The 25,434-nt window shown below is 50.5% G+C and overlaps 1 protein-coding gene across 2 annotated transcripts in view; it reads left to right on the top strand.

Annotated features, from left to right (window-relative positions):
* Positions 1 to 10,862: 10,862 nt before the first annotated feature.
* LOC138473263 (pancreatic triacylglycerol lipase-like) overlaps positions 10,863 to 25,434 on the top strand; it is a 241,481-nt gene continuing 226,909 nt past the window's right edge. Inside the window, exon 1 of one of the 2 annotated variants that reach the window (XM_069611902.1) lies at positions 10,863 to 11,014. The gene's annotated coding sequence lies outside the window, so the exon portion shown is untranslated. The remainder of the gene's footprint in view (positions 11,015 to 25,434) is intronic. The other variant, XM_069611901.1, reaches the window with a different exon arrangement.

Here is a 25,434-nt window from a genome sequence, read left to right on the forward strand (position 1 = left end):
TGGTAAGCCACTTGATGTGCTATCCCACACCAGTTGCACCCTAATGAACTACCCAATACTTTGAGTATTGCCATAGCTCCAGTGTTGTGCGGTTGTGGTTAAGTGGGGTTTTGGGTTCTGTTGGGAGTGTATCTGAAAACAGAGGACAGGAAAAGAGAGTTGGAACCCTTCTCATATGTCACCCATTCTGTTTATTCCAGCACATTTAGAACCCCTTCATGGCAATTCTAATAGAAGACCAGGCAAATCCCTAAAATGGTGGTGGTGCTGCTATAGCCTAACAGGGACCTTTTCTAATTCTATACCACAGTAACACCTGAATCCCATTGGCTGTTACTGATAGTTCTTAATGATTCTACACTCCAACACACTTTACCAATCTACAGAATGAAAGTCTAAGTGTTGTGCACAATCGTAGCAAATGATTCAAAGTATGGCTATGTAAGCAGTTATTGCTTTCGTCTCCTTTCCTGCCTTCACCACCAAGGCTTATACTCCAAGATGTACCACTGTCGTTTTTTTTCAGCCCCAATGGTTGAAATGTTTTGAGTCGGGCAGATGAGGTTAGCTGGAGTGTCCCCCCAATGCATTATTTTATTTGTAGTTCTGGGGGTGGGGTAAACCTGGTGCTGTTAGCACGCGCCTTACTAGGGCTTCCCGGCACTGAGTGGGAGAATGCTGCGGGAGGAGGGGAGGAGGTCACTGTCCCAGCTTGCAGCAGATTGCCGACAATTCCCTATACTAAACCCTTCTGCTGGCCCCCTAAGCCTTTGCCTGTATCCTGCCACATCCATCTATGCAAAGCATTGTGGAGCAGCCACTCTAACACGTTCAACGCAGTGCTAAACTCCCAAGCTACCCCAGGGCTATTTGCACATACACACATGCAAGCATTAGGACAACAACAGTTACCCGTATTTTGGGGGGGTGAGGAGAGGGGGTTTCGGATGCCAGGTTGGAATGAATGCCAGTTAGGGCCATGGGGCAACTCAAGGAGCCCACCCAGCACGGCTTACCAAGGTACCTAATACGCTTTACTGTTTGCTCTGAACTGTGGCATACTAGGGTGCTTTTTCTCCCCTCGCAGGATTCTCAAATTTAGGTGGCCCGGTACCTAATACGCTTTACTGTTTGTTTGCTCTAATTGTGGTAACGTGTGCTTGCCGCTCACTTCCTGTCTGCGTGCTCTCGTTTCGTCTGTCTCCCCCCCTCCCTCCTACTCCATGGTGCTCTCTGTCTCACCTATCTTCTCTAACTGCTTCTCCATCGACTATCCTGCTCTCCTCACTAAATCTGGTAGGAAAAAGTTTAAAAAGGACATCCTGGTCTCCAACCCAGGCCTCCCTATCGCTGACACCTACACTAATGCCTGCTCTAAGGAAACTCTCACTGACATCCTCTTTTTCGTGCCTTCGCCCAACCTATGGACCCTTCATATGGTCTCTGTGCTCTCCCCTTTCTCCTCCTCTCCCATTAATGGTGGCACCCATTGGGATGTCCTATTGGCCCCCTTCTGCTCCTCTAAGGCCATCATTAATGTCTACGCTAATGGGACCATCTTGGTCCAAGGCCCCCAGGCCAACCTTCACCTCTTCGATAGACGCTTCCCACACCTCATCAACTTCCTCCCCTCTCCTGCTGTCCCCCCTCCTCTATCCTTGGCTACCTTGCCTCTACCCTCTCTCCCTGCCCCCTCTCGTGCTCCTTCTTCACCTCCTTCCTCAATACCTCCGCAGGGCGTACCTCTGATCTGTACCCCACCCCGGAAGTTCTTCAAGGACGGCAGCCTTCTCCACATTGCCACTCTAAACACTCGCTCTGCCATCAAGCACTCCTCCGATATCTGTCACCTTCTTGAGGAACTGGACCTCGACGTCCTCTGTCTCACTGAGACTTGGTTCACAGCCAGCTCTGCCACCAGCTTTGACACACTCCTACCTGACGGTTACAAGATCCTCTCCATGCCCAGGCCTAACCGTGCAGGGGGTGGTGTTGCCCTTATCTTTCCTGATTGGATTCCTGCCACTGTCACTCCCACTCAGACCTACTCCTCTTTTGAATGTCTTGTCTGTCGACTCGCTCTCTCTCCTAGCCATTCCCTTACCGTGGCTACTATCTATCGGCCACCTGGTCAAATTTCCTCCTTCCTCTCTGAGTGGGCTGACCTCTCCTCCTCACTCCTGTCCTCAACCACTCAACTCCTCCTTCTTGGCGACTTCAACATCCACCTTGATGCCTCCAGTCCCCCCACTTGTCTCTTTCGTGACCTCTGCGACTCTCTCTCACTCTCTATTCTCCCGTCTGGGCCTACTCACTCTGCTGGGCACACTCTTGATGCTCTGATCTCTTCTGACCTTCCCCTCTCCGTCCCTCTCTCCACTCCTCTCTCCTGGAGCGATCACTTTCTCCTATCCTCCCACCTCACCCTCCCTACCCCTCAGGCAAAGCCACCCTCTTCACTGCCACCCACCTTCTCGGTCATCCGACCCATGAAGCGTGTGTCAGTTGAGGCTTTTGCTGCTACCTTCTCTCCCCCCCTGCCCCTTCGGCTGACTCCCACCCTGACACAGCCCTCTCCATGCTCCACTCTGCTATATCTGCTACTCTTGATATCCTTGCCCCCGTCATGAGAATCCGCCTGAAGCCCAAAGCCAAATGTAACTCCTGGTATGACTCGGATCTCGTCACCCTAAAACGCAAGTGCAGGGTTGCTGAGAGGAAATGGCGTGCTTCATGTTCATCCTCTGACAAACTGGCCTGCCACCTGCTTCAAAGGCAGTACCAGCTCTCCGTTCTCACCAAGAAGAGAGCCCTTATCCAAGCCCGCATCTCTGCGGCATCAAACAACTCCGCCGAACTCTTTAAAATCTGCAAGGAGCTGGCCAACCCTGTTGCAGTCTCTACCTCTCCTGTCCCCTCCCAGGCCCTCTGCACTGCACTGGCCTCTCACTTCATCTCTAAAACTCAGGACATCCTGTCCTCGCTCTCCTCCTCCCACCTCCCTCCCTCCCTACCCGGCTCTTCCTCTGGCCCTTCTGCGGTCAACCCTCCTCCCTCTTTCTCTGCCTTTCCACCCTTCTCTGCTGACGAGGTTTCCAGACAAGTCCGATCAATGAAAGTCTCGTCTAAACAGGTTCACCCCTGTTCCTCCAAAACTATCAAGGACCACATCGACTCCCTGGCTCCTGCCCTGGCTGACTTTTGCAACCACTCCTTCGCCTCTGGAGTCTTCCCTTCCCCCCTCAAGCACTCCCTTGTGCACCCTCTTCTCAAGAAACCCTCTTCCGACCCCTCCTGCCCAGCTAACTATCGCCCTATCTCCATCACTCCCTTCCTGGGCAAGCTCCTGGAGAAACTGGCCATCTCCCAGGTTAACCTCCATGCTGAATCTGTTGGTAGTCTTCATGACCATCAATCTGGCTTCAGAGCTGCCAGAAGCACGGAAACTGCTCTTCTGAACATCCGTGAAGACCTGCTCCTGAACCTCGATTCCAACACTCCGTGTGTTCTCATTCTGCTCGATCTCTCCTCTGCCTTTGACACTGTCAACCATGCCATCCTGCTCAACCGTCTCCGGGAAAACCGGGGTATCACTGGTCAGGCTCTGGCGTGGCTGACCTCTTTCCTTTCAAATCGACCCTCCCAGGTCCAACTGGGGTCCTTCCTCTCCGACATCTTTTTCTCCACCTGTGGTGTCCCCCAGGGATCTAATCTCTCTCCCTGGCTGTTCAACCAGTATCTGGCTCTCCTTGCCCACCGCATCGCCGCTCTCTGCCCTAATTTCCAGTGCAATGCGGACGATACCCAGCTCATTTTCAGGCTACCCTCAGCCTCCCCCTCTCCTTCCCTCATCTCTGACTGTCTGTCTGCTATCCAAGAATGGTGTGCCGCCAATGACCTCTGCCTTAATGCCAGTAAGACTGAGATTCTACTCATCGGTACTCCCACTCCCTCCTTCCCTGCAGCTCTCTGGCCTGCCTCCCTTGGCCCCCTCCCTGCTCCTACCTGCAAGGCAAAAAACCTTGGGGTCATCTTCGACTCCACACTCTCCTTCTCTCCTCATATTTCTGACGTCGCCAAGAGGTCACACTACCAGCTGCACCTCCTCAGAGGTATTCTTCCCTTCCTCTCCTTCCCCCAGAAGCTCACTGTCTCCCGAGCCCTGGTTCTCTCGAAGCTGGATTACTGTAACAACCTCTATCTTAATCTGCCTGCCTCCACTCTCCGCCCTCTGCAACTCATCCAGAACAGAACTGCGAGACTTGTCCTTGGCCTCAAGCCCAGGGACCGTATCTCTCCAGGACTGAAATCTCTACACTGGCTCCCAGTGGCTGCGAGGATAAAGTTCAAAACCCTCTGCATTGTCCACAAGGCCTTCTGGGGCCTGGGTCCTAAATACCTTCAACTCTCTCTTCCCAAATATCTTCCTCCCCGAGCCCTTCGCTCATCCGCCTCCAACTCCCTCATGGTCAGCCGCTTCTCGAAGCAACGAGCTGGGGGTAGATCTCTCTCCGCGGCAGGGGCCTCCCTCTGGAACAGCCTTCCTGCCTCCCTGAAACTTGAGGAGAACCACCTCCGGTTCCGGAAGCACCTCAAAACCTTCCTCTTTGCTTCTGCTTTCTCTCTCCCTCTCCCCTGCTGAACAGCTAATTAATTCTTCACTAAACTGCACTGATCCTGCAACTGGACCACTCTAAACTGCCTTCGGTCCTGGTCCCAGTCACTGATCCCCTGGAACCCCTCTGCACTACGGGACTGTCTCTGTATCCCTACAGCCCCCCCCTTCCCCAGCACTTGTTCTGCACTTACCTTGCACTTGCCACTAGCTGGCCCTTTTTTATTTATTACTTACGCCACTTACCTTTACTGCACTTCCCCCCCCTCCCCTTCCCCTTGCACTTTTCCCCCCTCCCCCACCCCTGCACTTGCGCGATCTGAATGACACCTGGCCTAGTAGGATCGTTTGTTTTGTCTCCCCTTGTTCCTCCCCTCCCTGCCTCTTGCTGCCTTGAAACACCTGTGTATAGGCGCGTTACAAATACCATATCATATCATAGCAGTCTGGTCTTGCACTGCAAGCCATCCCGTGTCCCCCCTCAAGAGTTCCACCTCCCGGATCGATCTTCCTTTGTGTCGACTCAAACTGGTAGCCTCACATCACGGCTACATCCGAGAGACACGACCATTAATTAGCACATAACTAGGCTACCATGCCCCACAGAAAGCCTTGCATATGTATAATGTTTAAAACTCCCCCATTCCAACACCCTCACGTAACACCAATTACATCCAGCCGGAATCAAGGCCTTTCTTTGGACAAAATCAGTTTTTTATTTTACATGCCAGCAACCCCCCTTCCCAGCGAACCCCCCATGACTGTGTTTGCGTGCACACCCACCAGTAAAACTGAACCCCAAACACACTGGATCCAAAGAAGCACCCACCGCAACGGTGCCTGCATAATGCAAACACGTGATGCTATGGTCAAATATTTGTACACTGTACACAAGCTTTTAGGCACAAGGATTTTGTCAAGTGACTGAGGACAAAGAGATGGAATGTCTTGTATGATCGTAACAGAGACAACGGCAGAAAAAACATGCTATTACTGCAACTTTCGAAAAGCAAAATACATAGTCACGGTTACGGAGGGAGATCCCGCCTCCCGTACCATTGGGACCGCTTACGGGTCTTCCCCGTGGGTTCCCAGGCAGGCACTCTCTGCCTCCTGAGTCCTGAGTGGAGTGGAGAGGACACAGGAATCATACCGGCGACGAAAGCAGCTCACTGCTGCAAGTTGCAACTTATGGTGCCGGCAGTAGTGGTGGTGTGAGGCGGAGAGGCGAGCAGAGTCTGTTACAAATCACTGGGAGGGAGCAGGCTGGGCTGAGGCAGCCCCGCCCAGCCCCGCCCAGCCCTGCCCGTCCCTCCCAGTGTTTTGTAGCACTGACTGCTGCTGGCGCCAGGGTGTGGCGGGCCGAGGCAGTTAGCCGCCGGCCCGCCGCTTTTATCAAAGAAAGGTAATACTTCAGTGCAACCTTTCTCTGCATCTGCAGCGGGCCGGCGGTGGAGGCGGGCGTGGGGCTGCAATTGCAAAGGATCTGTAAGTTACTTACAGATCCTTTGCAACTTGCATCCGCCTGGCAAGGCCGAGGCCCTGGGGGCTGGTTCCTGAAGTGTGAAGCCCACGCCTTGGCTGAAACCGGCCCACGTGGGCTTCAGGAACCGGCCACCAGGTATCCGGCCATGATTTTGCATCGGCCACGGGCCGATTGGCCGACGACCCAATCCGACGTTGCCAGCCGACGACACTGCCCCTACAGAGTCGGCAACACTTGCAGAGGCAGAGGGTGATAGAGCGCAGTCCTCTGCCACCAGTTCCACAGGGGAGGTAGCAGCCATTGCCCCCCTCAGCGACGTGGAAGGCCACGCTGAGGAATTTGCCGACATGGACAACAATATCCATGTAGTATGTCCGCATACACCCAGTCCCCAGCCCACCCCCCTGCACTCCACCCAGGGCACACCAGTATGCCCCATGCTAGAACATGCCATATTACTGGGCAGTCCACATCTGTCCACCACTTCAGAGGGCAGTCCGGCATTGGGCCACCCTACCACTGCACCTTCCACCTCCACAGCCCCCACAGACATGGAGACCCGCTCACGAGGGTCGAGGCCCGGCAGAACAGTCTGATTGAGCTGGTCCGCCAGTATGTGGCAGAGGGGGAACTGACCCGCCGTGAAATTCGGGAGGAAAATGCGGCTTCCATCAGTGCCATGAATGCCAACACCATAGTGAACAGAGACAGCTTAGCTGCGGTTACACAGTTCCTTGGCAGGATTGCAGAGAATATGCAGCAGCAACGAACTGTGCCGCCGGTCACACACACATCAACCTCCACCCCATCCACCACATCTGCCAGCTCGACTCCCTCAAGTCCTGTGCGCATGATCAGGTGCAGCACACGCCAAACGGACATGCTGCCCCCAGGCCCGAAGAGAGGCCGGAAGTAGCAGGACCACCCTGCAAGTGCTAACTGCCACCTTGCAAAACTCACAAATGGCACATTGTGTGTGGGATGACAATGGGTGAGGGGGGGGTGATTTGGGGGTATTTGGGGTGTTGGGGGGGTATGGGGTGTTGGGGGTATGGGGTGTTGGGGGTGTTGGGGGGTATGGTGTGTTGGGGTGTTTGGGGTGTTGGGGGTATCTGGGGGTATGGGGTGTTGCAGGGTATGGGGTGTTGGGGGTATGGGGTGTTGGGGGTGTTGGAGCGTGGGAGCAAGAGGGAGGGTGTGTGTGAGCTGGAGGTTTCTAGCACTATATTTTTAATTTTCCAATACACCAGTTGTGTTAAAATCATATCATGACTGGATATTGTTCATTACGTGTGTGTTTGTTCATTTCACGACAACGCACAGTCCTCAACTCCCCACACACCCTGTGTCCATATCCACACAATCCCAGTGCCCAGTGTAGTACTAACACAGACCCATCAGCATCCCTGTGGTTCAGAAGAAATCGTCAATCAGTGATTGGCGCACAGCACGGCCATTCTGTGCCTCGCAAACTGGCAGGGGTGCTGCTCCTCCTCCATCATCATCATCATCTTCCTCACCCGGTGCATGCAGGTCAATGTTAGGTGGCATTGGTACGTTTCTCTGGATGTACATGTTGTGCAGCATGGCACAGACCATGGTGATCTTTGCCACCTTCTCAGGCCTGTAAAGAAGTGTTCCACCAGACCTGCTGAAACAGCGGAACCGTGCCTTCAACAGGCCAAAGGTCTGCTCGATCACAACACGGGTACGGGTATCAACCCGATTGTACTCCTCTTCGTGCCTGTTCTGCAGGTTCCGTACAGGGGTAAGTAGCCACGGCTTCAAGGTATAGCCACCATCACCTGCATGGGGGCACAATGAGGTATGTGTTAGTCGATAACAGACCTAACACCTTAGTAATCACTACCATGGATGCAGCTATTCGGTGTTCAAATGCAGATGTCCCTGGATTCATGCACGCAGGTTAATATGACGCAATGTGTGTGGTAATATGTTCTGCTGGTGTGGATTGCATTGTCCAGCTGATGCAGGGCGTTCACTTGCATGATGATGCAGATGTACTGTGGATGCGGAACAATGTTTAAACACCCATGTTGGTGATGTGTGGCACTCTGTATGTATTCCCAATAGCGGCATTGCCACAGGTGTGATCATGTTCTGTCATCCATCACTTGACATTCCCATGGCGGCCTGCTTGTACGTCTGGCATATTGTCATTGCTGTGCAGCATTGGTCTTATGTGTGGCATTGATGTGTCATGTTCAGGTTGGGATGTTCAGGGCTACAGTGTTTCGCTGTATGTGCATTGTCCACTCACCGCCCAATCTCACCCAGGTGGACTATGCGTCCCCCCAATCTCATCCAGGAGGAGTATACGTCCCCCTCCAATCTCACTCAGGTGGAGTATGCGTCCCCCCGTCTAACCCCCCCTCCACTGCACTGCCATTGGCCTGTCAGGCAATTTACCAAGCAGCCAGGCACGTCGTCCAGCATGTCGCTCCATGTAACTCCACGGCATCATGTTTGGATCCGGGATATTGAGCACAACAATGTGTGATGATCCTGCTGGAGTCACATGCCATCTGCACATTGATGGAGCGGTATTGCTTATGATTGCGGTACACCGCCCCTATGGCATGAGGAACCACCAATTCTACATGGGTGCAGTCGAGGGCACCAAGGCAAATGGGCATGCCTGCCAGTGCGTGGAAGCCAACTTTAGTGTCAGCAAGCTCCTGGGCAGTCCGTGGTAGGGATATGTGGGTGCTTGCATGCTTCAGGAGGGCATCCAGCACTTGGGTCAGTATGTGTGAAAAGAGAGGTTGTGATATGCCATACAGCTGTCCCATTGTGTGCTGGTAGGTGCCTGTGGCCAGGAAGTGGAGCACAGACTTTACCTTCTCTAGAGGGGGGATGGCGGTGTGGATTTCTATCAGGCTGACGATGTTGTCGTGTATCATGTCCACTATGTTGGTGATGGTGTCCCGGTCCAACCCGTACAGGGTGTGGATCTGCTCAGGGGTTAGATTGAATTGACCGGCTCTGATGTGAGGAATTGGTGGCTGCCTACGTGGTACCACTGGCTGCACTGGTGGGACTTGCTGGGCCTGTCTCACCCTCCTTCTCCTCCTGTGTCTCCTCTGTACTGCCTGTTATTGTTGTTGTAGTTGTAGTTGTTAATGGTGTAGCAGTACAGGCATGTCCTCCAGCCCTAGGATTGCAACAGCTAGTGGGATAATTTTGGTGTAGAAAGGGGTGTGGTGTGTGGGTGTGCTCCTTTTGTACTGGGACAGGCTCCATTGACTCCACCTGTGGTGATTGTGTGCAACTGGGCAGTTGGCTACACTGCAGGTTGCTATTTACGGGTGGTCCGCGATGCCTGTATTGCCGCCATCGTGCAGGCCCTATTTACCACCTTCTGGATGCCGGTAAGTGCATGCCTGCGTAACTTGTGATGTCCTCCTGTTAGCGGCATCCCAGTTTGTCCGCCGCGAAGGGGTGCGTGTACGCGCGCATGCCAGTAAGAAGGTGCACAGTATGGGCGGTGGCGGTATTGCCGGGTTGTCGGCTCGTAATAGCCCAGAACCATTAGCGATGCCGGTAATACCATTCCGCCTTCCTTTTTTCATTACCTCCATGCTTGTAATGAGGCCTACTGTGTCTATATCTGCACCCTGATGCCTGCGGCTTGCACATTATAAATAAATAAATAAATACACTGCCTTATTGATGCTACTGCCTTATTGATGCTACTCCGTCGCCACCACCAGCGGCAAGACTCCGGCTGGTCCGGCAGCACTGGTGGCATCGGCTCAGCCATGGAACAGAATCGGTTACTGCGCAGTACTGTGAGGTAAGTCCCAGTAGTGCGATATTACGCACCTGTGCAGAGCACTACCCTTATTGTCCCTACCAGTGCGTCTCTAGACCGCTCACCGCCAGCTCATTCCTCGCGCCCTTTCTTCGCTCTGGACACCACTTCATACAACAGCCCTTGTCGGCCCTTTCCCCCACTCACGGCTTCTCACTCCCTCTTTCCCTCACTGCTTACAGTCCATATTTCCAACGCATATACAAAAGCCAAACAGTTGCCTAGCATCGGGAGGATAGCTCAGGGGCAACGTGCTCGCTTTGCAAACAAGGCAACACAGAGCAACACAGGTTCGATCCACAAGTCCGCCCTTCAAAACCTCTGAGTATTAAGCGCATTATAAATAACCAATCATATGTGTATAACTCCTGCTTTGACAGTTTTGATGTTTCATGGCACCACAAATGGATAGAACTTAACTACATTGCTCTCACTTGGGAAAAAAAAACTCCTTAGGATGAAAAGGTCAGTTTCCAAACCTATGACATGCAGAATTCACACCAACCGCTTAACGCACTGAGCTACCACGCCGCATCCACCTGCTGGTCTTTCGTACAGTCCTAAAGGGAAGCTTCCAGTCAGATGCAAAGGACAGCAGGTCCTATCTGCAGTGTGGAAACCAGCAGCACACTAAGAGTAGTGATGCCTCTGGCATAAGTTGTTAAGAACTTGAAAAATACAGCTTTACCCTATAATTAACTGTGTGTCAATGCAACTTGGCCAATCAGCAGCCCCCTACCGCGGAGCGCTTGGTTTAAGCCATGGGTGCACAACATGCGCCCGCCATGCCCTTTTGACCGGCCCGCGAGGCACAAAGACTTTCCTAATGGGCTCCATTAGGAAAGTCTTTGTTGTCTTCAGGGCCGGTGAAAACACTGGTGCTCATTGGCTCAGCAAACACACGCATAACGTTGCTCCTACGAGCCACGTAATGCGTGTGTGCTGCACCAATGCAGGGCTAGCACTACGGCTGGCGTGGCACCTAAGCTTTGATGCCGGAGGGCATTTCAGCTTTGGACCACGCCAGCCGTAGTGCGATTCCAGCGTTCCAGCTTACCTGCCTCCCAGCACGTCTCCGGTAAGTGCTCTGTGTTTGTGTGTCGGGTTTGTTTTGCCTAATGTTTGTGTGTGTATGTTGAGATGCGGGGGTGGGGGGGGGGGTGTCGGATGTGTATGAATGTTTGTGTTTGAATGTATTTTGTGTGTATGTTGTTGTTTGGGGAGGGGGGGTGTCGTATGTGTATGAATGTTTGTGTTTGAATGTATTTTGTGTGTATGTTGAGATGGGGGGTGGGGGTGGGTGTCGGATATGTATGAATGTTTTGATTTGAATGTTTGTGTGTGTGCTGAGTTGGGGGGTGGGGGTTCGGGTCTGTATGGGTGCTTGTTTGAGAGTTTGCTGTTTTGGGGGGGTGGGGGGTTCGGGTCTGTATGGGTGCATGTTTGTGTGTGTGCTGATTTGGGGGTGGGGGGGGTTCGGGTCTGTATGGGTGCATGTTTGTGTGTGTGCTGAGTTGGGGGGTGGGGGGTTCGGGTCTGTATGGGTGCATGTTTGTGTGTGCGCCGAGTTTGGGGGTGGGGGGTTGGGGTCTGTATGGGTGCATGTTTGTGTGTTTGCTGAGTTGGGGGGTGGGGGTTCGGGTCTGATTTGGGGCATAGTGTTTGGTTGGGGTTGAGGGGGCCATGGGGCATAGTGTTTGGTTGGGGGTGAGGGGGCCATGGGGCATAGTGTTTGGTTGGGGGTGAGGGGGCCATGGGGCATAGTGTTTGGTTGGGGGCGAGGGACATGGGGCTGAGAGTTTGGTTGGGGGTGAGGGGGCCATGGGGCATAGTGTTTGGTTGGGGGTGAGGGCCAATGGGCATAGTGTTTGGTTGGGGCGAGAGGGACATGGGGCATAGTGTTTGGTTGGAGGTGAGGGGGCCATGGGGCATAGTGTTTGGTTGGGGGTGAGGGGGACATGGGGCATAGTGTTTGGTTGGGGGTGAGGGGGACATGGGGCATAGTGTTTGGTTGGGGGTGAGGAGGCCATGGGGCACAGTGTTTGGTTGGGGGTGAGGGGGACATGGGGCATAGTGTTGGTTGGGGGTGAGGAGGCCATGGGGCATAGTGTTTGGGGGTGAGTGGGCCATGGGGCATAGTGTTTGGTTGGGGGTGAGGGCCATGGGGCATAGTGTTTGGTTGGGGGTGAGGGGGCCATGGGGCATAGTGTTTGGTTGGGGGTGAGGGACATGGGGCATAGTGTTTGGTTGGGGGTGAGGGGGCCATGGGGCATAGTGTTTGGTTGGGGGTGAGGGGGCCATGGGGCATAGTGTTTGGTTGGGGGTGAGGGGGCCATGGGGCATAGTGTTTGGTTGGGGGTGAGGGGGCCATGGGGCATAGTGTTTGGTTGGGGGTGAGGGGCCCATGGGGCATAGTGTTTGGTTGGGGGTGAGGGGGACATGGGGCATAGTGTTTGGTTGGGGGTGAGGAGGCCATGGTGCATAGTGTTTGGTTGGGGGTGAGGGGGCCATGGGGCATAGTGTTTGGTTGGGGGTGAGGGGGCCATGGGGCATAGTGTTTGGTTGGGGTGAGGGGGCCATGGGGCATAGTGTTTGGTTGGGGTGAGGGGGCCATGGGGCATAGTGTTTGGTTGGGGGTGAGGGGGACATGGGGCATAGTGTTTGGTTGGGGGTGAGGGGGACATGGGGCATAGTGTTTGGTTGGGGGTGAGGAGGCCATGGTGCATAGTGTTTGGTTGGGGGTGAGGGGGCCATGGGGCATAGTGTTTGGTTGGGGTGAGGGGGCCATGGGGCATAGTCTATCTAGGGTCAATAAAATATATATAAGTTAATGAAACAGGCGAGCTACAATAACTAAATAGAAATAAATTATAACAATAGAAAATGTGTAGTACAAAATGTAAGTTTGAAATGCAAATAAAAATGGTTACCCCTCAAAAACATTCTTTTTCCATGTGTTTAGTACAAATTGGGGGTTTAAAAAGCCTCCTGCCACGCCCCGCCTACCGCCCCGCCCACATTTACTTTTCGGCCCACTATAGCCCTCATGTAAGGTACTTTCGGCCCTCTGTCAAAATCAGTTGTGCACCCGTGGTTTAAGCACAGAGCTGCTCAGCTGTGAGCATAGCGCACAGAAGCAGCTGCAGGGCAGTAGGTAAAAAGTTGAGCACTCACAGACTCAACACGTGTAAGCAAAGCCCATAAAGTTGTGCTTGAAGTTTATATTATCATAGATAAGGAATCACATCCATCAGAAAGAACATTACCAAGAGCAAGTCATGTGTTAATTACAGCGCTTGTACAGCCCATGCAGCCGCTTCTAGGCACTGCATGGAGCGAGTGGTGGGACATGTAGGGTTGGACATCAGTGCAGTTCAGCCACCTGAATCATTTAGGACCTGGAAAAAGGTCCATATGCTCACCAGAGAAGGTGCATCCTCTACCGCCGCCCCCCCCCCCATCCCCGCACCCCTTCCACACCTACCCCCACAGCTCCCTGCCTGCCAACCCCAATGTCAGTAATATGTATTCAAGTAATAACTGGCATAAAGCCTAAATGTGCAGCATAGACCTTCATGTGATGCCCACATGCCCTCTGACCACCCACCGCATCACCTGGCTCATCACTCCTGACATATCCACTCTGGGCACCAGGAAACGTCACTGCCTCCACTATCTGTGTGTCATCTGCTGCACTGCTGCACTTCTGGCCAAAGTGTACCTGCTTATCAGCCCATCAAGTGCAAAGGGTGCAGGATGAGGGGGCAATTAAGAGCCAGAACAGGCAGTTCGCCAGCCCTGCCGGCTCCATTTATAGCGCCTACGCTGCCCCGAAGAGGCTTCAAAGTGCTGCGCGGGAGCCGAAGGGAAGGAACGTGTCCGACATGCACAAGAACGAGGTAAGGAAGCAGGAGAGGTGTGGAGGGCCCGTGGAGACTGTTAGAGAGTCATTTGGTTGGCTAGTTTATGGCAGAGCTGTGGTAAGGCTGCATAATGGTGGTTGCGGAGTTATGTGTCGGACTGGGGCATCCAATTGACTCAGGCCCCTGTGAAAAAGTGGCTCAGGGTCAGCAGTGGCAATGATTTCCTTTTGCGAAAGATTGGCTAGTACCCAAGGGTTTCATTTTACTTCCACACATGCTATTGATTCGTACCCCTAGGAATTTTTGCTGGTAAAATGTGTTGCAAATTGAGCATTTAAAATGTTTTTGTTTCAGCAACACTGGTCAAAAGTACTAGCAACGCAGTGAAATAACGCATCAAAGCAGGTCAGATAGCACAGTGAGCTAAGCACTTGCCCCTGACATCTGTTGCAGGTTCAAATCTCAGCAGGGTCCACTCATCCTTCCGTTTGATAAACTGAATATCCCGCAGTGGGATAATCATGTCTTCTGGTATTTCAGCGCTCAGAGACCCATGGAGGATGCGTAGCGCTATATAAGGAATGCATTATTATTTTTATTATCAAACTGGCTCTTTGGCCAAAAGTTGGCCACTTTGACCTAAGACATGGGCCCACGCTAGCATGTTGGACCTGCACTTTGGGCATGGTCCTGTTGCCCTGTAGGTGAAGCTGTGCTCCAGTCTCCAATGTTGTGCTAAGTAAGCAGCTGGGTAAGTGCCCACTTCTAAATGAATGACCGCTAGTTGCCACCTTGAAGTGGGGGTCGGGGGCAGAGCGAAAATGGCAGGACTTGGCATGAAAGAGTTTGACTAGCCTGGAATGAGGGTTTGTTCTCCTAGGAGGGAAAAGCTGGGAACATTTTGGAAACCTGCATCATTTTCCCAATGAAGGGAGCTATCAGAGTTGTATTTTTATTGTTTAAAGCATGAACCTAGCTCAGGAGCAGCAGAGCGTTGTACAGAGTGCAGCAGAGCGCTTTGCAGAGTGCAGCAGAGCGCTGTGCTGTGTGCGGGTGGCCAGCGCTTGGGCTGACATGACATTGACCTCGTTCCCAGGGATGCTGAGGGAGAGAGGCGAGCAGCAAGATTTATGCTGATCTGGCGATGCACCATTTTGGCCATGTGTTGTTTATTGGTCCAATGGGAAGCACCCTAGCGATTGAGGCATCCTTGAAGGCTACCAAAAAAGCCGGCCCTCTGCAAAAACTGACAGTGCCCCCTCGCCCGCCAAATGTCATTCTCCTTTCCCCTCCCCGCCACCAAAATGCGCAGGACATTGGCAATTTCCTAATTTCGATAAGTCCCGAGATTCCTGGCACCAGTGCTATTTGGGAGTTGAAAGGTGGGTGCCCAGCCAGGGTGCTGAAAGTCATGATGAGCACCCTCCCTTGCCTGAATTCCTGAGGGCGCGTTCCTAGCTCTCGCTGATGACCAGTCAATGAGTGCAGTCCAGTTGTGCTGCACATGACCCAAGTGCAGCCAGGGTTTAAGGCAGGCCTTTGATTGGCACTTTGATGTGGATCAGGGACGGGGCCAAGACCCCTCGTCAGTTAGTCCAAAACCTGCCCCCACTCAGTGATTTGGCTCAAGTGCCACTGCTCCTTCTAACTTCCAGGTGGTGGGAGCTGCACGGTCCTATGTGCAAGTCGAGGAGGCCAGCTAAAGCCAGGGAATTCAGGCATAGAGCTGAATTAGAGGCAAACTAGGGTTCCAGCTTGGCTTTGAGAGCCAAACACAAGCCACGGCGGCAAAAGACCCATACCTGGAATTCTGCCTCCTCACCACACAAAGCTCATACTGGTGTCTTCCTTGCCCAGCCCCACAATACAGAGCCCATACCTGGCCCTGACATCTTGATAGGATACAGTGACAATACAAGATTTGGCCAGCATCACCCTCTTCATTTAAGAGTTGAAGACGGGATTCAAACCCATTTAGCCCTTTAAACACTCTAGCTGATACAAATATCTGTTTTGTTTCTTATAGATGATTTGAAAATTGCTTGAATCACATTAGACACCAACTTGATGAATATATAAATCATTATGTTAAGAGTATTTTTTTTTGTGTTTATCAAGTTTACTTGATTTAACAAAAAGTTTATTTCTTTCTGTATTTAATTTGTTCTACGTTCTCCTTTTTCTTTTTCTCTTTCTAATGAGTATGATTGTAGCTTTATTTTCACCTTCCTGAATGGAACGCTATAAATACCAGAATGCAAAATAATGTCAGCCCAAAAAAATCTCCTCTGGGCTTTACCACTGTACTTGCAAAGGCACACACTAATCAATAATAACACTGACAAAATCACATGTTTGTAGTCATTGACAAATACAGGCTCGCAGCTTTTTATTGTGCATGATGTAAAGAAAATGTGAGAATCCACAAAAAAGCAAACACCTTTAACGTTTGTGTGAAACCAGTAGATAATAAAACAAGCATTGGCAATGCCAACAGTTTGGGCTTTTGTGCAGGAATGGGAAAGGCATTTGCCGGGCATTGCCGTAGTGGTATTTAATTGGCCATTGATGGTAGCTGGTGTGAGTACCTGTGCATCTAACAGCAGTGCATGGCAACTGCTTAATACTTATACACAAGCCAAAACTGTTGGCTTTGCCAATGCTTGTTTTCATCAGGACTTCTGTGAAGGACAGCATAGGGCTGTCCTTCAGCATAGGGCTGTCGAGTGGCTGAAGCCAGACCTGGTCAAGACATTTGTATGACATCAGTAGCATTTACAACTCCAATTAAGTCATTGGGCCTCATTATGTCCCTGGCGGTAGGGGGTTAACGGCGCTGGTAGAGCTGCCGGTGTTATTAATCCCCTACCGCCTCATTACGAGGTCTGCTCGCGGGTCCCGCTAAGGATACACATCCTTAGCGGGTCCCGCGAGCAGCCCAGGATGCTAACAACGGGCCCGTCATTAATGGGTCCGTTGTTAGCATGCTCCCCAATCCCATTGAGCCCTATGGGGGTGCAAATGGGAATGGGGATGTACCGGGTCCGGGTTCCCTGAATGGGGAAATACCGGGCCCTCCAAGGTCGGAATAGCCTAATATTTCCCCATTTAGTGAACCCGAACCTGGACCCAGACCCGAGTTTGGGGGTAGCCATGCCCTTCTTAAGGTCATGGCTACCCCCAAACTCGTAATGAGGCTCATTGACTCTCAGAAGATTGCTTTAAGAAAAACTGCTAGGTACTTTGCAAAGTTTGATGGTAAGGCTTATTTAAAGAGTTCCGATGAGGAAATGTGTTGGGGCGGTGAAGGCAGGAACTGGGTGGCAATGGCCATAGGGCTTGGCATGGCCATGGGCAGTTAATGTACTCAAATGCAATAGTTTCGGAGTGTACACCTAACCTCAAACTAAAATTGACCTCTTAGGTTACAAAGGAAATGTGCTTTCTCAGTGATATGACAACAAGGGCTTTGCAAGACTCGCCATGGCAGCTGCTTCTGTCAGCAAAGGTGGCGCGAAAACACACATGCGCCCTCATTTTATTGTCCTGCCACCTGCCTGCATGTATCTTTTTAGTTGAAAGGACTCTATGCACCGTGCACCCCTACGAGGGCACTGCACTGCTACCATATTTTAAATAATATGGTGCTGATTTTCATTTTGAACACACTTTGTCTGGAATATGTGATATCTCTCTACACGTCGTTCCTTCATGTTTTACTGACCCAATGTTGACTCTCAGGGGTGAGTGAGAAGTGCTGTAGATACTCCGCTATAGGGGCACGCGGGCGCATACCAGACCACGGAAACGCACAGTGTGCAAAGCACAGCTCTGCTAAGCCTCTGTGAAATCGTGTTATGCAACCACAGAAAAGCAGACCTAGAACCCACATTAGTGGTTGTGCACGTGTGCTTTTGTTTTTAAGTTCAGCCTTTCATAGATAGCCGTGTACCTCAATTTGCTTCAGCCCGTAGTATCAGGCCTGGCTCCAGCAATTGTGTGGGTGGGCATGGGTTGTGATCGGGGGGCCCAACTTCCATTGTGTGTGGGTGTAGGAGTACCCTAAAAAGCGCTGCCATTAAAACTGATTTCTCAGATTAGACTTCCTTATAAGGTGCAGAGGTCTGGATTCAAACCCAGGTTGTTAGGCCCAGGGGTGGCACAATTACCTGCAAGATTACTTGAATGCCTGACAAAGATGCTGGTTAGGGTGGCACTCTGTGGCAGATGATTCTTGGACAAGGCTGAAAGATGGTCCCAGGTAGGTGGGGCATGGGTGTGGAGCTTATGACTTGAGTAGTTAACGGCTGCCACGAGTGCAACAAATGTTACATGTTTGTTACGTTGTCTTTTTCTACTATTGGAGCTGTGTTTTTAGGGGTAGGCCTCTGGCTGGAAACAGCCTGTTAACCTCACCAGGTTTTGCTGACATGAGGTGATTTTCCCAGGTTCACTCAATTTGTTCAAGTGGGAAATCTGCTCGCGCCTTCCACCTGCTCATCCCCCCCAAAATCACAGGCCGTCCAGTACCCCTGCCACAGTCTTCTGCTTTCGCCTTCCACTTGCTCATCCCTTCCAAAATCCAGGCCGTCCAGTACCCCCTGCCACAGTCATCTGCTCTCTTCTTCCATGCCCTCCTTCGTTTCCTTCCATGAGCTCCCAAACTACTGTGACCTTCCATTCGCTAGTCACTTCATCTTCCATACGCTCCCCATCTCCATAAGGAAAACTTTTGCCAAAGCATGACAAATGAAAGCTGTATGAGGCAGACCCCTTTGCAAGTGTCAGAGATTAATCCCAATTAATCATGTCCTAAGACAAATGCTTGGCACCTTTTTTCAACATATTGCTATAATTGAGCTATAAAAACACATTACGGAGCACAAGAAAAGCAGGAAAAATAGATTAAATGCGATTTCAACTAATTTAAAAATGAGGATGCATTTTTAACGAATCCAAGACAACAAAATATACATTTTTCTTTTATTTTCCCTAAGCCCCCATTTCCCCATGTTTAATACCCCACGCCAAGCCGCTGCCCACCAGATGTAACCCCTTACCCAGCCCCACATATATGTTTTAAAAATATTTGGTATTTTTGCATTGTTTTTTGATTAGTTAAAAAGTCATTCTTTAGTTTCTATTAGTTATAATCACTGGATACCAAAGAATAGTGTGGCACTATCAATCTGCGTATCTCCCCTCAGCATCTGCCCTCCCCTTTCTATTCTAGCCACTCCTTCACCTTTCACCCCCTGTCACCTTCCATGAGTTCCCCCTGACCACCATTCCCATTTACAACCACTCCCACCTACCCCACCCTTGCCCCCACCAGGACTTCTTTGCCTGGGGAGAATCGAGGATGATGCCGCCTCCTCCTCTGTGGGGGCTGAGCAACAATGCCCCCAGTCCTTATTCCGTCTAAGACGGTGTGCACTCAACAATACCTCCCTGAATAATATGGCTACTCCCAGCAGGCCATGGAAGAGGTGCTTGTGATCCAGCCATCTAGTTGGGAAAGGCAGTCCCCCTCCTCCTCAAGAAATATTAAAGCAAGGAAGTTTGTTTCTTATACAATGACATTTATGTTGCAATGTTGCAGCAGATAGACAGTGCAGGCTGAGAGGTTTCTGGCCTCCTGGTGTCGCTCCCACTTGGACTTGGCAAGAGGAGGGACCTTATATTTTCCAAAGAAAGATGTGCACGTGTCTCCTTGGCGGGTCCTGACCCCCGCACTGCCAATCTATTAAACCATCTATTAAACCATGAGTGGGGCTTGTTTTGAACAGAAGGAAAAAAGACGATTCAACCTAGGAATCCTTCCGTGCCCTGCACACTATGCAATATTAATTAATTAATACAATATTAACTGAGATATATAAGCATTACATAAACATGTTCATCAAAAGACAGACATTCATACGGCATCAGTTGTGAAAAAAAATATATATATTGTTGGATTTACAAGTTCAAAATGTACAAAGCAAAAACAGTAGTCCGTTTTCTGTGGCGACGCCTTTCGAGGAGTCAGTCCTCCTCTTCTTCAAAGACCTTAAGGGACTGGTGGATAAAGGTTCCATAGAGGAGCTGAGCCAACAGAAAAAACTGAAACAACCAACTTAATATCATGCCATCATAACACTGTATATAAACAATGAATTCACAGTTCAAGTTACTAGCTAAATTAGTTCCATTCTGATAAATACATTAATGTAGGACCTAACATGTACCTGACAATTGGTATGTGGAAAACCCCTATGCCAAATCTATAGTATTAAAGTGTCTCTCATAGTATGTGCTATCTAGTAATGTCACATCTGACTGGACATATTTCTCAAAAGTAGAAATCATCCAATGGTACTTGGTCAATCATAATGCTTAAAGCTTCTCCTGAGAGTGTATGGTCTTTGCCATTGCATCTAATGCCATTCCATCGAAATTGTTCCATCTACAAAATGTTCATCTAATGCATCTTTTTCTTTTTTTTGGGTGTGGGGATCCCCCTAACCCCCTGTTTTTTTACCCTTTAAAGTGCACCTGAACAAAAATTAACCCTTTACCCCCCAAAAATATGCATTCGATGGAATAATTTTTAGATGGAGAAATTTTGTTGGAATGGCATTAGATGCAATGGTATTCGATGCAAAGACCAGATACCTGCTGAGTGTAACCCTTGCAAGCGAGATACTTAGGTCTGCCCCAATCAGCATGACCTCTGCACCATGATATCTGAAGGCAAGAAGAAATGTTGGTGGATAGGCTCCCAGTAGCGACACCCTGTGTCAGAGAGGAGACCCAAAGTTAGTAGACGCTATCAACCACAGCCAAGCAAGTTATTTTTTTCCCTTCGGTGCTACTTGGATGGGCTCTGCTCATATTTTGAATTGTGACTACGTCAAAAATCTAATCAAACTCGAGCCTGCCACTTGTCCCGAGTCCCACTTGGATCACCTACCCATGGGGCCAGCAGAAATAGTCAGTTTGGAGGTGCAGGGTTTCTGTGGAGGTGCAGAAGCGTGGATTCCTGCCTTTATATAGCCATGGTCGTCTCTAGCATTCTGTTTCCTATAGCTCCTCAATTGGTGTCAGGACTTTAAGTGGGCCGGGTCCTCTCAGGTTCCAGACCTGTCAAAACTAGAAAGTCATCCAAGGCTCCCAGGGCCCAATTTGTCAGGCAAGATCGACGCTGGTAGCTGCAGCTCAAAGCTCCCCTGTTTACTTTGGTGCATTTCCCTGTTGTCCACCTGCAGGTGCCTGCCAGCTAGCTGCTGATGGGGAATCAAGCACACTGTGAGGTGTCCTCTCATCACACCATGAAGAAGACAAACAATGCATGTGCTAATAGGAGTGTTTTGCTGCTAGCACTCAGTTGAAAACCATGTGCATTGGAACAGTTTTTAAGATCCTACCCAGTTCTTTTCTTATGTTGTATTGTTAGATTGTAAGCATGTTTTAAATATTGGTGTGATTTCTTTCTACTCTGCAGTAGTTCTGGGTTTGCCTGCAGTAAAGCAAAAATGCCTGGGTTGTTCTTCTTTGCCAGAGAATCTGCTCCTGCAGCGTCTCTTCCACAGACATTGGGCCTCATTACACGGTAGGCGGAGGACCAAGGTGCTGTTAGCACCTTGGTCCATGCGGTAAAATACCCGCACCGCCTTGGTGGAAAGGGGAATTACCGCCCTATTCCAAGGTTGGCGTGGCGGTAATTCCCCTTTCCCCCCATTGCCCTTCCCCATTCCCATTTTTGCCCCATAGGGCTGTATGGGAATGGGGAAGGCGCTAATAACGGTACCGCAAATTGCGGTACTGTAATTAGCACCCTGGTCCCTTTGCGGGTTGGTTTTTAACGCCTGCAAAAAGCAGGCATTAAAGTCTCCAACCCGCAAAGGGACCTCGTAGTAAGGCGTTAAGGGTAATGGTCACTGGTACCATTAACGGTGACCGTTAACCCTTACCGCCGTCCGTGTAATGAGGCCCATTGGGCCTCATTACAACCCAGGTGTCGGCGCCGTTAAACCCTTAATGCCTGATTACGAGGTCCCTTTGCGGGTTGCACTTTAACGGCCTGCTTTTAGCAGGTGTTAAAAAACCAACCCGCAAAGAGACCTAGGAGCTAATTACGGCACCGTAATTTACGGTGCCGTAATTAGCGCCTTCCCCATTCCCATTGAGCCCTATGGGGCAAAAATGGGATTGGGGAAGGGCCATGGCGGCATGGGGAATTACCGCCCGCCAACCTCGGCATGGGGTGGTAATTCCCCATTCCGCCATGGCAGAGTCGGTAAGTTACCGGCATGGACCATGGTGCTATTAGCACCATGGTCCAACGCCTAGGTCGTAATGAGGCCCATTGTGTTTCATGTTTCTTTCAGAAATGTGCAGCCCCTCCTACCAAGCTCCCCTGCCCCCTCATTTGTTTTTTCAGATTCCAGTAACGTTCTAGGGGACGATATGGAATTTGGAACTAGGAGACCATCCCGGCTTCCCCGTAGCACGAAATTGTGTGATCTTCAGCATGTCATCTTATCTCTTCCTGTGTCAAATTTCACTTATTTAGAAACATTGTGAGCACATGCAACACTGACCACTATAAGGCTTCACTGCTTTACAGAAGCTAACATAAACATGACCACTCAGGTTCTCATTTACCTGCAGGATCACCGATAAAGAGAAATGTTGTAACCAGAACGGTGGCTTTAGTGCATGTTCAAGGTCAGGGGTTCTAAACTCTGCACAGGCTACAAGGTCGTTGATGCTCTTATCATAACACTTAACACAATTCTGAATAATCATTACCAAGTGGCCCTTCACGCTTCTTAGGCTACGCCCTTTGTGTGACGGCTTAGGGGACCCCACCTTTTTCATTCTGTTCAAGGCACTGCCTGGACTAAGAGAAACAACTCATTGGCAACCTTTCTCCTCTCCTTTCATTCTGTTTATGTACTTACATAGTGCTTAACAACCAAGTGGCTATAAAAGCGCAGGGGTACAGAGCAACGAGATGCTAGAGGGAGGTGGTGAGGAATTGACCATCCGCACAGTGGGTGTGCGCTCACCTGGGCTTTTTTGAAATTTTATATGACCTGGTCGCAGGGATAACAAAAGACAAGAAACCCCAACATCGTTGATATGCATCTGTGTCAATCTGAAGTCAGCTCCCGCCTCTTAGTATCAATGACAGTGAGCTGTCATGTCTGATACTTGTGTTTACAGTAGCCAACCCCCACAGGGGGGCCCCTTCAGAGGGTAGGGGTATGTGATTTGATGGAGACAGAAAGTCTGTTCTCGCCACAACTTCAAGAGAGACTTGCCTTTAATCAGGAACAACAAAGAGCTCAATTAACCAGAGAGACCCTTTGATCCACAACAGACAGGAAGATGGGTGGGACTTCGTAGTACATGTTTTCAGCCCTATACCTTTGCTGTTGCAAAGCACTCTGGTTATGACATCACGCATAACAGAAGATTGTTGGTACAGACCCACGATTGGTTCATTAAGGTAGGCTTAGCCTACACCAATCACGGGGGAGCATTTGGCTTTAATAGAGGGTGGAGCCCCTCTTTTGGCAGATTATCTGAAGACTTTGCAAGAAGTTACAAGAAGAACGCCAAGAGGGAAGCAAGATCCCTCCCCTAAACATCTCCCAGGGAACAGAAGGAGATACTGAACCCAGAGGACCCTTCCAGCAGCTCCAAAACCGGTACCCAGCCAGCACATAGTGTGCCTTGCTAGGCTCTGCAAGCAAGCTTCCCAGGTGGGAAGTGCTAGAGTGTTTTTGAACCAAACCAAAGGGCTAGGCTGTTGCCTGCAACATTCTCATCAGCCTTGGGCTGTCCGTCTTAAAGGACGACACAAGCCCATCGAAGAAGATAGGAGGAGTGCACCAACAAGCATCCGCCTTAAGGACATTTCTGAGCCAGTCAAGCCCATTGAGTTGCAACTGAATGCACCCCTGACTATTGTCACGCAGCAGTCGCGCAAACCATCTAAGATGCCTCGACCAGTGCTTCAGACCTGCCAACCAGCACTGAGACAATGATTCCTTGACTGTACAGTCCCTTTTATCATTGGGTAATAATTGTATTTTTGCTGTGTTGCAACTAACCAATAATCCACGACTTGCAGTGATAAGCCTGCTGTTACGTCCACGTTGCCAACATTAGACAAGGAGATTTATAATTGATTTGTGCTTCCAATCTGTTTGGAACCCTTTTGGTGTACAAGAGGTGTGGGGTTGATTGATGGTTTAGAAACTGATATTCATCCCTGGACCACTAGTGCACCGAAAGTTTTTTCGTCACAGAGGCAATGTGATAAACATAAAACAGGACATGTTTGAAACGTTTGCGTAAGGACATTGTGGCCTATCCTCGGAATCGCTTCTGGGGGTGTTTCCACAGCCTCGATGCTTGCACTGGAAAAAGAGAACCCCAAAACTCGTATCTTTTTACAGCATGGTATAAGCACCAGGCATTTATTTGCCAGCCCTTAATAAATCTCTTGGGTTCACTACACTTTATGATGCAGATACTCCAGTGCAGGAACCATAAAGCACTTTATGCGTCATAGTCAGAGCTCTAATCGTAATGCGATCCTTATCTGATAGCAAATCTGCCTTGAGAGGATCAGGGTCACGTGAGCGTGCCATAGAATGATTTTTATCACTCTGGAGGTGGTATTTTGTAAGACCAGGGTGGAGGCATGAGATAACACCCTTGGATTGGTTAGTCCTCCTAGTAGTCTGATTTACCCGTATTACAACTGTATCAGTTAGCTTTTGGTATTGGCTTATATTTAAGCGTTAGTAACGCATTCCAGGGGCTATAAATGGGGTAAATGGCCCAGCAGCCCTAATTACCAGACTGAGCAAAGCGAGGGTGGTTAACGAAGGCACCAGGACTTTTACCCCCATATAGCCCATGGAACACAATGCTAATGCTATGAACACCCCAGGTTACCAAAGTGGTAACCAGGGTTGATAAAAAAAAAGTATTCTCATTCATTGGACAGGACGCCACGGGTCAGCCCGTTCAATGAATGAAAATACTGTAGAGACATCGCAAGAGCCCGCGCTCTCGCGAGATCTCGCCAGTGGACCAGGTTCTGCCCCCGCGCGCTTCGCACGCATTACGGGACGAGCGGAGGACGCGAAGGTGCGTCCTGCATAGCCCTCCTGCTACGGGGCCCGCTCCTTACACGACTTGGACCCAGATCATCACGGTAGCATTTCCCTCTGCCCTTTAGGCCCGTTGGCCTTTATCTTTAATGCACAAATGTGTCTGCATGCTGCACAAAGCTGTTTAAGTGAATAAATACATCGTCACCAGATCAGAGGCTCCTGTCTTCATTGAAGGTATTATACTACATAAATTGGCGACGAGGATCACCACCAGAACCCACGGAGGAACATGCAAGGAGCAACGCCACCGCCGCCATTTCTCCAAACTCCAGGTAGGCCTGCCATTCCATGGCCACAATGGCAGCCCCTATTCACGACATATGTGGAGGCCCTAGGAGGGGTGGGGTTTCAGCGGCTAGGCGCAGGGCCATGCTATTAAATGCCCTGGGAGTGGAAGGACAGAGAATATTTGAGTCTCACCCCGATACCAGTGGCTGGCGACAATGACGATGTTT

Source organism: Ambystoma mexicanum, chromosome 8 (assembly GCF_040938575.1).
Source record: "Ambystoma mexicanum isolate Mex_15411 chromosome 8, UKY_AmexF1_1, whole genome shotgun sequence".
Classification (NCBI taxonomy): Eukaryota; Metazoa; Chordata; class Amphibia; order Caudata; family Ambystomatidae; genus Ambystoma; species Ambystoma mexicanum.